Here is a 14591-nt window from a genome sequence, read left to right as displayed (position 1 = left end):
TATTTATTTTCTATTTCTAGTGTTAATTAAAATTATGAAAATTAGTCTAAAATATTTTTAGTGTTTTTTCTTTGTATTTGTGCATCAATTGAGATCATAAAGAATTATATAAATTGACTAAAATGTATAAAAATCTCAGAAATTATATTTCTCACTTTTAAACTTATTTCCTTCATTCCAAGCTTGAGAAATATTATGACATTAAATTTATGTATCTCTGTGGATCGACCCCTTACTTGCCCTATATTAATTATAGAGTATTTAAGTGGAAAATTTTCATAAATATTGTTGGTTAAGTCTGAATCAAAACAACGACATAAAACCCCTAAATTTTGACTTATCAGTCAGCCACGTCTGGAGGTGTACAATATCCGTCCAATCTCTAGTATCAGATGGATATTAGATATCCATCCGATATCCAATATACAGTATGAGAAACCCCCCCAATTCCTATCGGATATCGGATATCGGTTGTCTGATTTTGGATATTAGACGTTCCAATGCTACCTCTCAGATATGCATGTTACTATTTCAATTAGATCTCTGGATTGTCTGATTGGATTGTAGAAAGGTCCAGTCCAAACACAGCTTCCTAAATAATTTTGTGATGGTAATGGAGACAAACATGATATTAAATTTTTATCTCATTAAGTCCTTACCTCATCTAAAAATTGTTATTGCATCTCTGTGATCAATTAATGTTGAAAGTAGCTAGAAATTATAATGCAATACCCTAAGAGGGTACAAGTGATTCCTGAAGATATGGGTCTCTTAAAGAAAAGAAAACTTATTAATTTACTATTGTGTCAGAAGGTAAGTATGTGGGACGCAAATGGCCATTTACAATGACAAAAAGATCCGATTATCGGTCAATATAAATCTTGGTTAGAGGAAAGACATATGTGCAAGATGAGTTCTATACCATTTCTAATTTCATGTGCTGTTAATTAAGGTTGAGATCTCCTCGAACTTGATTTTAAAGATGAGTTTCTGGATGGTGATCTCCAAGAAGTATATATTTCATTTATTACGTCAAAATCTCTCACTAAAAAGCCAAACATACACAAATGAACCAAGCACAGACACAAATGAAACTTTTTAGTTGTTTGTTCATTAACGAAAGCAGAACTTCACATTCCTAACTCGATCTATCAATAAGATGCTCACAATTTTCCCAATCCTCATAAACTTGGTTGACGTTCGACTTGATTCATAAGGATAACATCTCATCTTTTCGGAGAACATATCTTTCTCTCTTCCATAAGTCTTCATCCCTATCTAATTGAAGGGTCAGAAATTATCAGTTCTGATCAAATCACTCAATCTAATCAGAAAGTCCTATTCGGGAGTTTAGATCGATTGAATCTGACCTATCCTACCTGATGCAGCTACATGGCAGACCCAGTTACTCTCTCTCTCTCCCCTTTTTTGCACCCAAGAAAATAACTCATTCTGATAATTTCTTGATATTCTTCAGGTTTATAAATGATCCTACCAATCGATCATTCAGCGACATACCTGATCAATCGCATCTGTCTATGATCTAATCCAAAATTTGATCTGTCACAGTGTGCATGAAGGATCTGATCACCTGCTCAATCCCCACCTCTTGTCTCTTCTCTGACTCTATCTCTCTCTGAGATAGCAAAACAGATTCAATTTGTGCAGTAGATGTTACATATATAATATATATACTTCTATGTAATTAGTTATTTCAGATACCTCTAATCAAATATTTACAGCTCAAGATAATCAAATTTAAATAATGATTTATAAGTATTGGTGAGTTTATCCAACATCAGTCACGGTCATACCATTCAAATTTTATTCCTAAAACAATCAAATAAAATTACCATTTAATCCAAATATTATTTACTTTGTCAAAATTGCTATTCAAAATTAACTAACAAAATTGTCTGATATCTGAGGTAAAATTGTACTGTCAGAATCAAGAGTAAACTTTAAATAACATAGTATATATATTTCATAAGTACACATAAATGGGTTTAATGAAATTCACTTACTAGGCTAATCTGATCGAGTCAGCTTATTCTATCAGTCAGGTAGGAAAATAGATCCTAAAATGCTCTTCTTGATCAGATCAGCAGTTCATAATAGGTCAGATAGAGTTTGATCAATCAATACTGTTGGCCTGGTTTAGATCCCAAGTCTTGATTCCAGGGAGGACCAAAAGGACCCAAAGCTCATAATGCAAATTCAGGGGTTTATAGCATCATGATTCTACAACTGCTGGGTAGAGAGGAAAAGTGATAATAGAAAGCATGGAAAAATAGAGGAGAGAGCAGAACATTATTGGCACAACGCATCCGCATGAAGCCAGCTTGCAGCTATCGTTATAGAGGCGTGGCAAATCCTGTAAAAGGAGTAAAAAGTCAACAGAAATCACCAAAAGACGATCAATGCCCAGATAATGACAGCATGAAACAAATAGATAATTGAATAACTAAATATCAGAGTTTCAACCCATAAGAAGCGAGCCTTCTTGCAGAATTTTTAGCCACTGAGACGTAAATTCATAATTTAGTAACGTTTTTGGAATTTAAATTTCCTGACGACCTCAGATTGGAGTTCACTTGGAACTATGCCTTTGACAGATAATTAAATATCAGGGTTTCAACCCTAAGAAGCAATCTTTCTTGCAAAATTTTTAGCCCCTGAGACGTAAATGCATAATTTAACAACGTTTTTGGAACTTAAATACGTCGATGACCTCAGATTGGAGTTCATTTGGGGACTATCTCCTTGACAGATGATTAAATATCAGAGTTTTAACCCCTAAAGAGCAAGCCTTCTTGCAGAATTTTTAGCCACTGAGACATAATTTCATAATTTAGTAACGTTATCGGAACTTAAATACGTCAATGACCTCAGATGGGAGTTCATTTGGGGACTATCTCCTTGACAGATGATTAAATATCAGATTTTCAACCCCTAAACAGCAAGCATTCTTTCAGAAGTTTTAGCCACTGAGACATAATTTCATAATTTAGTAACGTTATTGGAACTTAAATACGTCGATGACCGCAGATGGGAGTTCATTTGGGGACTATCTCCTTGACAAATGATTAAATATCAGATTTTCAACCCCTAAACAGCAAGCATTCTTTCAGAAGTTTTAGCCACTGAGACATAATTTCATAATTTAGTAACGTTATCGGAACTTAAATACGTCGATGACCTCAGATTGGAGTTCATTTGGAGACTATCTCCTTGACAGATGATTAAAAAGAGATCAGCCAATGATCAGTCTCATAAAATAAATTAAAATCGGCTCCCAGATCGAATCACTTGATTTCCTAAGACTTGGTGACCAAAAAGATGAAAAATTCGAGCAGAAAAAATCTCAACTTCCATCAAAGTTGAAGCAATAATCTCATAAATAGATGTGCATATCACTCCATTCCATCGATATATCTAAAAATAAACAAGAGAAGATTCTGAAATTCAGCAAACCCCAGATCCAATTTGCCTTCTAAAACCAAAAGCTTAGATTTTAAAAGTACCTTCGGAAAGCCAAGACCATCTCCCGTTTTCCCCAGAAAGCATGGAAACAAGCAGAGCAGAAGCAGAGGCACTATGAACGGGCATCAACGACTGGAGAGAGCTGAGCACTGCCGGCGTCCTGAACGATCAGAAAAAAAGGATAAATACCCAAAACCCAATAAAATTCTCACATTGAGACCTAAAAAACTAGGATAGTTCGTCGTGATTGTTCCCAAACAAGAACAAGATCATACCGGCAAATCTCGGGCGCGATTCGACGCTTGGAGAAGCTTCTCGAGCAGGATGGCGGCGGCGTTCTACCGCCGGCGACGGCCAGCCGCGCCATTGCCCGCCGAACGCAGCCGCCAGCTGCCATTCTCCTCGAGCTGGTTCGAATCTGCCGCTGAAGGAATTTTTCTAAGGACGGGGGAAAGCCCTATATGGGCTTTAAAAAACCCACTACAAAAGCCCAATTTTTTCAAGGGAATTCACGAATATTATTAAATTAGGGGACCGCAACCGTCATCCGTCACGTCACACGTCACACGTCACAGTGACGGCAACGTGATGGATGACGTGACGGTGATGGTGGCAACCGGTGACGATGACGGATGACGAACTGGGCGTGACGGTGACGTGACGATGACAGGGGGCCTCGGACGAGTGATGTGAGAGGACGGCCGTGACAGTGACGGTGGCGGATGACGAACTCGGTGTGACGGTGATGTGATGGTGACAGGGGGCCTCGGACGAGTGATGTGACAGGGCGGCCGTGACAGTGACGATGACGGATGACAAACTGGGCGTGACGGTGACGTGACGGTGATAGGGGGCCTCGGATGAGTGATGTGACGGAACGGCCGTCACTGATGATGGCCGTGACGGATTTTCAAAAATGGCCAAAAAGCTTAAATATTGTTAGATTTAAGCTTTTCGATGGCCGAGATTTTGCCACGTAGCGTCGCTAACTCGATTTCTTGGCATTTTGCAGAAAAGTCCCTGCATTAATTCGTGCGCACAGAAAGCTGCCGTCCAAAGATAATTGGAGATATGCCCCTCCAATTCTCTCTCCTCCGCATGGTTGTTTTTCCGTCACACATGATGGTGATGCCGTCTGATGACGGAGACGTGACGGGGACGCCGCAAACCTTGACGGTGACGCGAAGGTGACGCGGACGGTCCGTCTCGTCACGTCTGGGCGTCATGTCCAGGACGTGTCGTTCCCTATTCATGAATAGTTTCAAAACTCCCCTTACATTTATATCATCACTGAGTTCATTTGACAGTTAGTGGATGAAAATTGGGGGACTATGATGGGGGATGGTTCTTTCATCCTATTTTTAAGATTAGTAAGGAAGAATCGTAGGTTTTTTTGTATAGGATAGAAAGCTAGGGTAATGTTAGAGTTTTGAATCTAGAAAACTGATGTGGGTATTATGAAAACGCTGAGCTTTTCAGGGCCTTCATTGATTATTAGAAGTCTTTGAAGAGAATGATCATTAAATTTGTTTAGCATTTCATGGGTGGAAGTAGAAGAACATCTGAAATTATGTAATTTAGTTGCAATAAATATCGCTGATGTTTACTTTCATGGAAACTTTAAGATTTCAATGTTTCAAGCACTGGAAGTTTTAATATTCCTCTTATAAATCCGCCAACAGGATATCATCACTGAGTTCATTTGAAAATTGGTGGATTAAAATTGGGGGATTATGTTGGGGAATGGTTATTTCATGCTAGATTTAGGATTACTAAAGAAGAATCCCTTATTTTAATGTATAGAAAAGAAAAATAGGATACTGCTAGAGTGATGTATGTTCAAGGAGCCTCAAAACTTTTTTGAATCTAGAAAATTGCCTTGGGTATTAAGAAAAGCTAATTTTTTTGCTGGACTCCTGTAAAAGAAATTGGATTAAACATGGATCAATTCCATAATATTTTTTGTTATTAACAGGAAGGCTTAGTTATTTTCTGTTGGACATAAAAGAATTCAATAATCAGTAATTTGACACTTTATTCTCCAAATCCTTATACTCTTATATTTTTATATTTTGAGTTTATTCTGGATTAAAATATAGATTCTCGTAATAGAAAGCTAAAAAATAATGTTATAGGTATCAAAATGAGATTTCTACCAAACGAGTTCAAGAATGAGACAAGAAGATTTTATGAAGAAAATAGGAAGACAAACTTTTGTAATGTTGTGAAAAAATATGTAATTTATTTCAGGTTTTAATGATAAATCTGCATATTTTGATTTAGATCATGTATCTCACTTGAATAGAGATTGGAGAGTAACCATAAATTATTCATTCAAGAAAGGCTTCGAGAGACTGAAATGAAATTTTATTTTTTGGGTTTGAGGTATTTATAAATTAACTTAAAAAAAATTTTCACTATTTGGGACGTGTATAAGGGAACTTAGATAGATTGAGTCAAAGGGAAGATATAGAAAGATTTAAAATTATATATATCAAGTTTTAAGTTGAGGAAAAAACAAGGTATTTGGGAACAGTGGATCATTCAACTATTAAATTATTCAACAATATACTTGGATGTATATTTACTTGATTAAAAATTCTTAATTTTTTTATCAACTTGTTTTAAAGACTTTTAAGACTTTGATAAGGCTTAATGGATTGCCTATGAGCATAGAAGTTAACTCTGGTCGTGGAAGCTTGGGTAAAATAGGAATTAAATATGTTTTCTTCCAGGAGTGTTTTCAGGTTTTCTATTACATTAGATGTATGTCCCTTTTCCAGATTTATTTTTTTCCTGATAAGGTGTTGGTGATCAATATTATTTAAATAAAAAAATAAAAATAACTGAATTTGTAATGGAGCAGTAAAAATGGAACTATCCAAACATGGATTGTTTGATAAGAAAGTTACAAAAAATCTAACAAACAACAAGGGAAGTCTCATAAAGGCCAGACTGTTAAATGATACAATGGGTTATTAAATGTTATTTTCTATATTTTCTTTAGAAATAATGAAGTAAAACATGTATCATTTACACATCAAGAAAGAGCATAAGATAAAAAAACCATGCAATTTCATTAAGGTTATGATGAATTCCTCATAACCATTGATTTGGGATAAAAAATTAATAAACATTCTCTACAATATCAACTTAATTAGTCTCTATCACGACATCACTATAGGGTAAATGAAATCCATCAGAGGTGTTGGCTCCACCTCTAAGTCATCATCAATATATTTAAAAGCTCTATTGATCACATTTTCTAAAAAGCTAATGCTCAAAAAAGCCTTACGAAGTGCTGCCGCACCCATAATGTTACATAATCTGAAAATATCACACTCCTCCAGATCATAGGGTGAAAGCTCAATAGGGAGGCATGATTACACCAAAATATTTTTAGATGGTAATTTTTTTAGATTTATGAATGATAGAAGTTAAATTTAGTTATCTATTAACATGCAAAACATTTTTATTTTCACAACTTGTGTATGAATGGATGGTTGCATTTTTATTATGATCTATGAGTTCCTAATTACGGAATTCCAAATAGTCTTAGCTCGGGTGCAACACGAAGTTCATGAAGATGATTAAGTGGTCAAGATGGAATCACCCACCTTTGATATTAGGGGAGAAAACTAAAAGAATGTAATGAAGTCCTTGGACAAGGTAGTGGAATATTTTAGAAGAGTTTTCAGATGCATTTTTAATGTATTAGTACTGACTTGGACGACATATTAGGGTTCGATAGTTGAGCATAACCTTAGTCATCCTTGGACTATATGTTCATTGTAATCGATGATAGAAAGGTTAAATCAGAGAGCCGATATACTCCATTACATCTTCTACAATGCGAGGTGTAGCTTGGAAGCTCATAAGCTGAAAACTCCACCTGTTGATTGAGTTAAATTGAACGATGATTAATTAATCCATATGGTAATATAGATAATTAATTAGGTTGGCCAATAAGGGTTATCGGGCCATTAGATAATTAATCTAGTTTTTAACTAGATTGATACATGGGCCTAAAGAGTCACACATAAATGGTATGTTGGATCTTTTAAGTTATACTAAAAGGGGTGTTATCGAAAATGATAAGAAGTTTAAATAGGAGAAGGCTTTGAATGAAATTAACCTTGACTACAATTCTTCAAGTGCCTACCCTTCTTCTCGCTCATCCCTTTGGCTCCACTCCACTATTAATGCGATGGAAATCATCAAAATGGAGGAGGATATTTAACATGCTAAAGATTTTCGATGCATTTAGTGTTGGGTTATAGAGGCCTTGATATGGATGAAGAATTCTAAATGATATGCAGTAGAAGACTTAAACAAAATCGAATGGCACCATTAAAATAATAAAACAAAGAATTTGTGCACAGATCGCATCCGTGATTTTGTTGGATCCCAGAGTGAGACGAGTTGAGCTGCTCATGTGTGCAGGCTCTATACATGTCCAGACAATCCTTGGCACATTGAATCTCCTCCTCCACCTTGACAAGCTCCGTTCAACCTCCATCGTTGTTGTTACGATGTCCTGATCGCATCGGGAGTGGAGAGGAGGTGTGGGGAGAAGGGAGAATAAGGGGAAGGCCCCTAGACAATTATGGCCTGGGTAAATTTTGTTCAATGCCTTCCCCTATTTATATTAAGTGGATATGTTTCATAAAAATCTTGAAAAATTGAATATATCTTTTGACTTCCAAAAGATCATTTGCGTGTGACCCGCTAGGCCTATGTATCAGTTTAGTTAATGACTCCAATGGCCCAATAACCTTTTATTGGCCTTTCAAATTAATTAACTATATAATCATTTAGATTAATTAATGTCACATTGATTTAACCCAATTGATAGGTTGAGTCTCCAACACGTGGTGCCAACCTACACCTTGTGCTCTAGAAGATACAAAGAAGTGTGTATCGACTCACTCATGGAGCCTATTCATCATTGGTTACAATGTATGCATAGTCCTTTGTCCACTTGATGCTCATAGGATGACTGAGGGTATGGTCAGTCGTCCGAGCTAGTATTGATGCACTCAAAAATCATCGGAGTACTATTCTCCTGTATTTTACTACCTTGGCCAAGGACTTCATTGCATCGTCTTCATTGAGTTATCACCTCTTATACTGAGGGTGGACGATCCTATCATGACCACTCAATTGTCTTCGTGAACTTCGTGATGCACCCGAACTAAGAATATTTAGAATCCCATGATTAGAAATTCATATGTCATAACCAAAGTACAACTGTCCAACCACAAAAGGTCTTTGGTGTCTCAAGTCTAAGGACCACTTACACACCCATGCCGTGAATCAACCTGATTGACAACTTAGTATGATACCATTCAGGGATTCATACAGATCAATTCAGTGAACTCTTTCCACTTCACATCACCCATTATATATCCTTAGTGTTTCTACACTAATGGCTGCAGGAACGTCCATACTCAATTATATGAGTGAGCCTAGATAGTGCCATTCTATCCGGATGGTTCGATATCCTTCTTGAGTATCCTTCGAATAAGAATATTTAGAACACATGCTTAAAGACAAATGGTCTCTATATTATGATCTCATCATAATTTACTAAGCCCGATCATGTATTCATGGACTTCATTCTATGCATCACACATGCACTATAATGAATATGTTCTATTAATAAATAGTGAATACGACATAGAATGTGTGATTGGCTTGCCGTCCACATATATTTTCATTGTTTAGAGAAGGGACGAATGAACAACTCAATAGGATTTCCCATCATTAAAGTTCTCAAAATACTCTTTGCAACGATAGGCTATGAATTTCTACGTCGTCCTAGATCAACAACTTCGAGAATGACATGTCTCCGGACAGAACAATACAAAAAATAAAAAATAGATTAAAAATGATTGAATGTGTGATGGGGTGACATGTTGCTGTGTGCCACATTGACACATTTCCACTTCTGACCAATGAAACAAGGCCATGTGTCCTTGTTGCCCTAAAATCAGTGTGCCTAATTATTGGAAAGTAATGATTGAGAATAAAGGTGTGACATGGCTACACATTTTGTGAGGGGCCACATGCGTTTTTGCTTTTGAACCAATAGCACAATACCACCTAGCTGGCCACCTTTTGACTTTCAAATCATTTAATTAAGATAAATTGCTAATTTTTTAGAGTTGATACATGTCCTTCCATCTTGTTCCTCGTAACCCCGTATATTATTATTTTATCTGATCACATCAGCCTATAGGGTTTTTCTCAAGCTTCGTTGATAATTTTTGAAATAAATTAAGAATAATCGATGTAAATCATATCTTATTGAAGAAAAAATTGAAAGGAAATCATATCACCTTGTGTGGAACTTGTTATACTCTCAATTTGCTCATTGAAATATTCTCCTCATGTTGTTCACGTGCCTATCCTTTAGATGTCTCTACGCGATTGATATCACTTCAACTTGTCCAAATCCCCTTCAAGATTTTGTAGATTTGATCATCATGAAATCTCATTTGTGGAGGGAGTTGTCTGAGAAGAAGGGAATATAAGGGGGTGCATAAGTCTAGCAGGCATGTACGCCTAAAATGGGTGCCTCCCTCTATTTATACTTAAATTTGAAACTTTTTACAAAATTTATTGTAGCTTAAGTATATTTGGAAATGTCCATAGATCTTATATGCGCATAACTTGCTAGGCCCATGTATCATTCTGGTCAATAACATTAATGACCCAATAATATTTATTGGGAGAACTTTTTAATTAACGATATTGGCATAAAGACAAAGTAACCAAGGATTTATTAACCCAAATGACACGTTAAGTTTTGAGCCTGTGGTGTGCTAAGATACATCTTTTGGTCTAGAAGATACAAAGTAATAATTGAACTCTCTCATGGAACCTTCACCATTATTAATCCTTCATCCATGCAAGACTCCAAAAAGATTTAGGATTTTGTTAATCGCTAAACCTTAATCTCTCATTCGAATTAGTATTGATTGGTAATGGAGACCATTAGATAACATCTTCGCCAATATACCCACTACTCGAGCCATAGATCGAATCATCTTATTCCTTGACTCAAACTCCTCATATACCAAGCGGATGATCCCATATTGACCACTCAATCATTTTTATGTACTTTTTGTTCTATCGAAGCTAGACTATTTGAATTCCATGATGAGAGACTTGTACATTTTAGTCAAAATACAGCTTTCCATCCACAATATGTCCTTGGTGTCTCAAATTGATAATCTAAGAAACACTATGACCTTTATTTCTCAAATGTGATTGAATGAATAAGGGATGATCAAGATTATCCAAAACATTTTCAATACGCAATCAATGCAAAATTATGTAACAGAAATCCTATAACACACTAGAATAATGTACTTTTTGTAATAATGTGAAATGCACATTCAAAGGCGAAAACCAATGAGAATGAGAAACGTTTTTAAATGGCTCAAAATTTGACTGAAATTTTGTTTCATAGTTTATTGAGAAGACATTTATCAGGCGGAAAATTTTGTACCATCAGCATTCGCTATGTACATCAAATTGTATGTGTCCTTTGTAAAATATTGACATGATTTGTTATTTTTGTTACAGAATAAAACTTTAGCATGAACACAGTTATATGAAAACAAAAAACTTCATTAAAAAATAATTATTCTTATGCTATTTGTCTTATGCTAGATCTTGAAATATCAGATTCATAAGCTGAGAAATGGATTGGTCTCTTAGAACTTCACAAGGTACTTGGATGTCTAGTATGAGATTATTCATGAAATCTAAACTTAAGGATCACAATGAAGCTGGTGATGATTATGTCATGTAATTAGAATAGGTCTATACATTTTCATGACCTATCAATCTCATATTAACTACTAGAGACTTTTCCTATCAATTATTTGTCCACCCTTATAATAAGAGGAGACAACTCAAGGAAGACAATGTGACAAAGTAACATAGAAGTTCTCCAATGATTTTCCAATGCAACAATACTAAGTGGGATGTCCTTATTATAAGTGAAAATTCCAATGATGTTGCATGAATCTTGACAGCTTCATTTTAGTCACATCCTCAAAATTCAACTATCTAGGAACAGTGATGCTCTCAACATATATGTAAAAGAACATCAAAATAGAAGATAAACATATCACATGTTCTCTCTCTCTTTCTTCTCTTTTTTCTCTCTCTCTTCTCTCTCTGTGTATTCTTTCTCCTCTCTCTCCTTTCACTCTCATTTCTCCTCTCTCTCTGTCTGTCTTCTTTCTCCTCTCTCTCCCCTCACTTTCATTTCTCCTCTCTCTCTCTTTCTGTCTTCTTTCTTCTCTCTCTTCGCTCTCTCCTCTCTCTCTCTCTTCGTAGTATAATGGCTCACACAATAGAAAAGTCACATACTTTCCTAAATAATGAGAAATAGTAGTCCTCTTTGCTTTAGTTAAAAGAACATGTCAGCTAGCTCATTTTCTAATCACATGTAGCTTTCTATGAATTTTGAGGGCTGAACAACTCCTGTAGGCAAGTCTAACTTCTGGAGGATTTTTCATTCAAATCTCATGTGCCCATATTCAAACGTTTTTAACATCTGAAATGATGTAATGAAATTTTAGTGGTTCTGTGATACAACTTGGCATTATCATGCATTTGGGAATTCAGCTCATAATCATGAATATAAACAGACATGTCATCATTGTTATTATCAGCATTGATGTTAGTCAACCAGCTTCATAATCAATCAAGAATGTTGTCACCCTTCTCAATTTAGTTCAAGGTCACATTGAAGAAAGGGAAGGTTTGGCGAATGTTTAAGTTTAGATTTAATGAACCACGATAGACTAAGATGCTCAACAATACAGATTTGTTTAGATGATTTCCAGTGAAACTTTCCAACAGATCAACGCCATGAAATTTGATGCCCTAGTTACTAAAGACGGCGATTTGTGGTTGAACTGACCTGGAGATTTGATCTTCGTTGTTCATATGACATGCTAATTCAGTATTTAGTGAGTCAAATTTATGAATGGATATAAATATTTAATTTATTACTATTGATTTAGATTTATTTTAATTCACAACACTTGACAATAAATTATATTGACAACAATAAATGGCTATGGGATGTTATGTAAATTGATTTATGATAATTAATAAGAATTAGTTCATGCACCAAAATTTTGATAAAATGGTCGTGAATTTGCCATTAATATTTATCTAGAAAATGAAAGAGATTCCCACTTTTCAGGTAGAAAAGTCACAAAGCTAACTTTTTCGAAAAAATGGAAAGTCTCAGTATTTGTAAAATAACTTATTTTCCTATCGCTTGAGATCATTTTTCAGCACTTAGCTTATCCCATTAATGGTCATATGGAAAGTTTTCATCACACTGGAAAAACGTAAATATAATCAATAACCTAGTATTTTTAATACATACAAAATATAGGTTCATTGTAAAATTTCAATCAAGCGGACCTAGTTTTGATATTTCACCTACTTTACCACAAAATTTTCATCAATCTGTCATGGACCCGGTCACTAATTTTGTAGATATTATATGGGAATGCTTATAATTTCTTGCACCAAATTAAATATCATTTTGTGCAGTCATGAAATCTAAACTTAAACATTCGCCATACCTTAACTTAAGTTTAGAGAGGAGAAAGAGAGGGACAGAGGAGAAATGCGAGAGAGATAGATGGAGGAGAAATGAGAGAGAAAGTTAGTGAGAGAGGGAGTGTGAGAGAGAGAGTGGGCGAATGAGATAAAAAGCTAGTGAGAGAGTGAGACAGAGAGAGTGGTTGAATGAGAGAGAAAGTTAGTGAGAGAGAGAGTGAGCGAGGAGAAATGAGAGAGAGAGAGAAAGTTAGTGAGAGAGACTGAATGAGTGAAACTCTGAGAGAGAGTGGTCGAATGAGAGAGAAAGTTAGTAAGAGTGAGAGTGAGTGAGAAGAAATGAGAGAGAGAGAGTGATGGGAAATGGTTAACGACTTTCCTTCTCTCTCCTCTCTCTCTTCTATGACTTTTCTCCCCTTTCTCTCACCAAATCCCACACCTTGTATAAACACTTTTTCTTGAGAATTAATGTGAAATTTTTTTGTGAGAAAAGAGTGATTTCTTGGTGATTTCTTCTAGCGATAACGGCAACGGATAACGGATCGACAACGGAACCAATACGTGGATTGTTTTCTTCAACATTGTCAACTCCTCTTGGGTTTCTCCTTTCTCTTTCTCCATTCTTTAACCCCTCCATAATTTACCTATCATTTATCTCCACCATCCCCATCATTGAATAATTTCGTTCAAATTAACCCATCATCTTCATCTATTTCAACTTGTCCTCATTCACTTCACCAATTCCCACACCTTATCCCATCCAATTCATCCAACTTCACACTTCGCTTCCACTCCTTTCACTTTACCCATCAACACTCTCCAATGCTGATCAAATGATACACTACCATTTATCCGTCTTCCCACACCTTCCCCTATCTTCATTCGCATCACTCGTGGAGCTGCATATCAATGTAAATCAAGGCCATTCAACATCAATATATTCAAGCTATTGGCTCCCATCTCTCAGATACCTCGAGACACCTTAACTTTTGAGATATTTATGGTTCATGATAATTATTAATTTGTTCTAGTGAAAGTTATTTTAGAATTTCCGGTGTTAAGCTTTAGACGACCATTTCAAATAACATAGTTCCATTAGTTATTACATTATAGTATTACCAAAGTGCCTCGTAGAACCCCTGCTCCATTTACGTAGTCCGTCCTATAGGATTAAACCAAATTCAGATCACCCTCAAGGACACAAAATTAACAATAAATTTGTATTGTTTTACTAAATTCACAAATCTATTTTTGTGTCCCGCATCAGAGAGAGTTAGCGAGAGAGACTGAATGAGTGAGACTCTGAGATAGAGTGGTAGAATGAGAGAGAGAGAGTGAGTGAGAAGAAATGAGAGAGAGAGAAAGTTAGTGAGAGAGACTGAATGAGTGAGACTCCGAGAGAGAGTGGTCGAATGAGAGAGAAAGTTAGTGAGAGAGAGTGAGTGAGGAGAAATGAGAGAGAGAGAGAGAGTTAGCGAGATACACAGAGTGAGTGAGAGAGAGAAAGT

At 35.8% G+C, this 14591-nt stretch overlaps 1 long non-coding RNA gene across 1 annotated transcript; it reads right to left on the bottom strand.

The window, feature by feature from the left end:
• Positions 1 to 2184: 2184 nt before the first annotated feature.
• LOC144703730 (uncharacterized) lies at positions 2185 to 3923 on the bottom strand. Its single transcript, XR_013581606.1, has 3 exons — positions 3759 to 3923; positions 3525 to 3643; positions 2185 to 2374 (listed from the first exon to the last, which is right to left on the bottom strand). It is a non-coding gene; the product is annotated as an uncharacterized LOC144703730 (long non-coding RNA).
• Positions 3924 to 14591: the final 10668 nt, after the last annotated feature.

The sequence above is a fragment of the Wolffia australiana genome, chromosome 5, assembly GCF_029677425.1.
Source record: "Wolffia australiana isolate 7733 chromosome 5, ASM2967742v1".
Taxonomy (NCBI): Eukaryota; Viridiplantae; Streptophyta; class Magnoliopsida; order Alismatales; family Araceae; genus Wolffia; species Wolffia australiana.
This window is presented reverse-complemented; position numbering and strand designations above follow the sequence as displayed.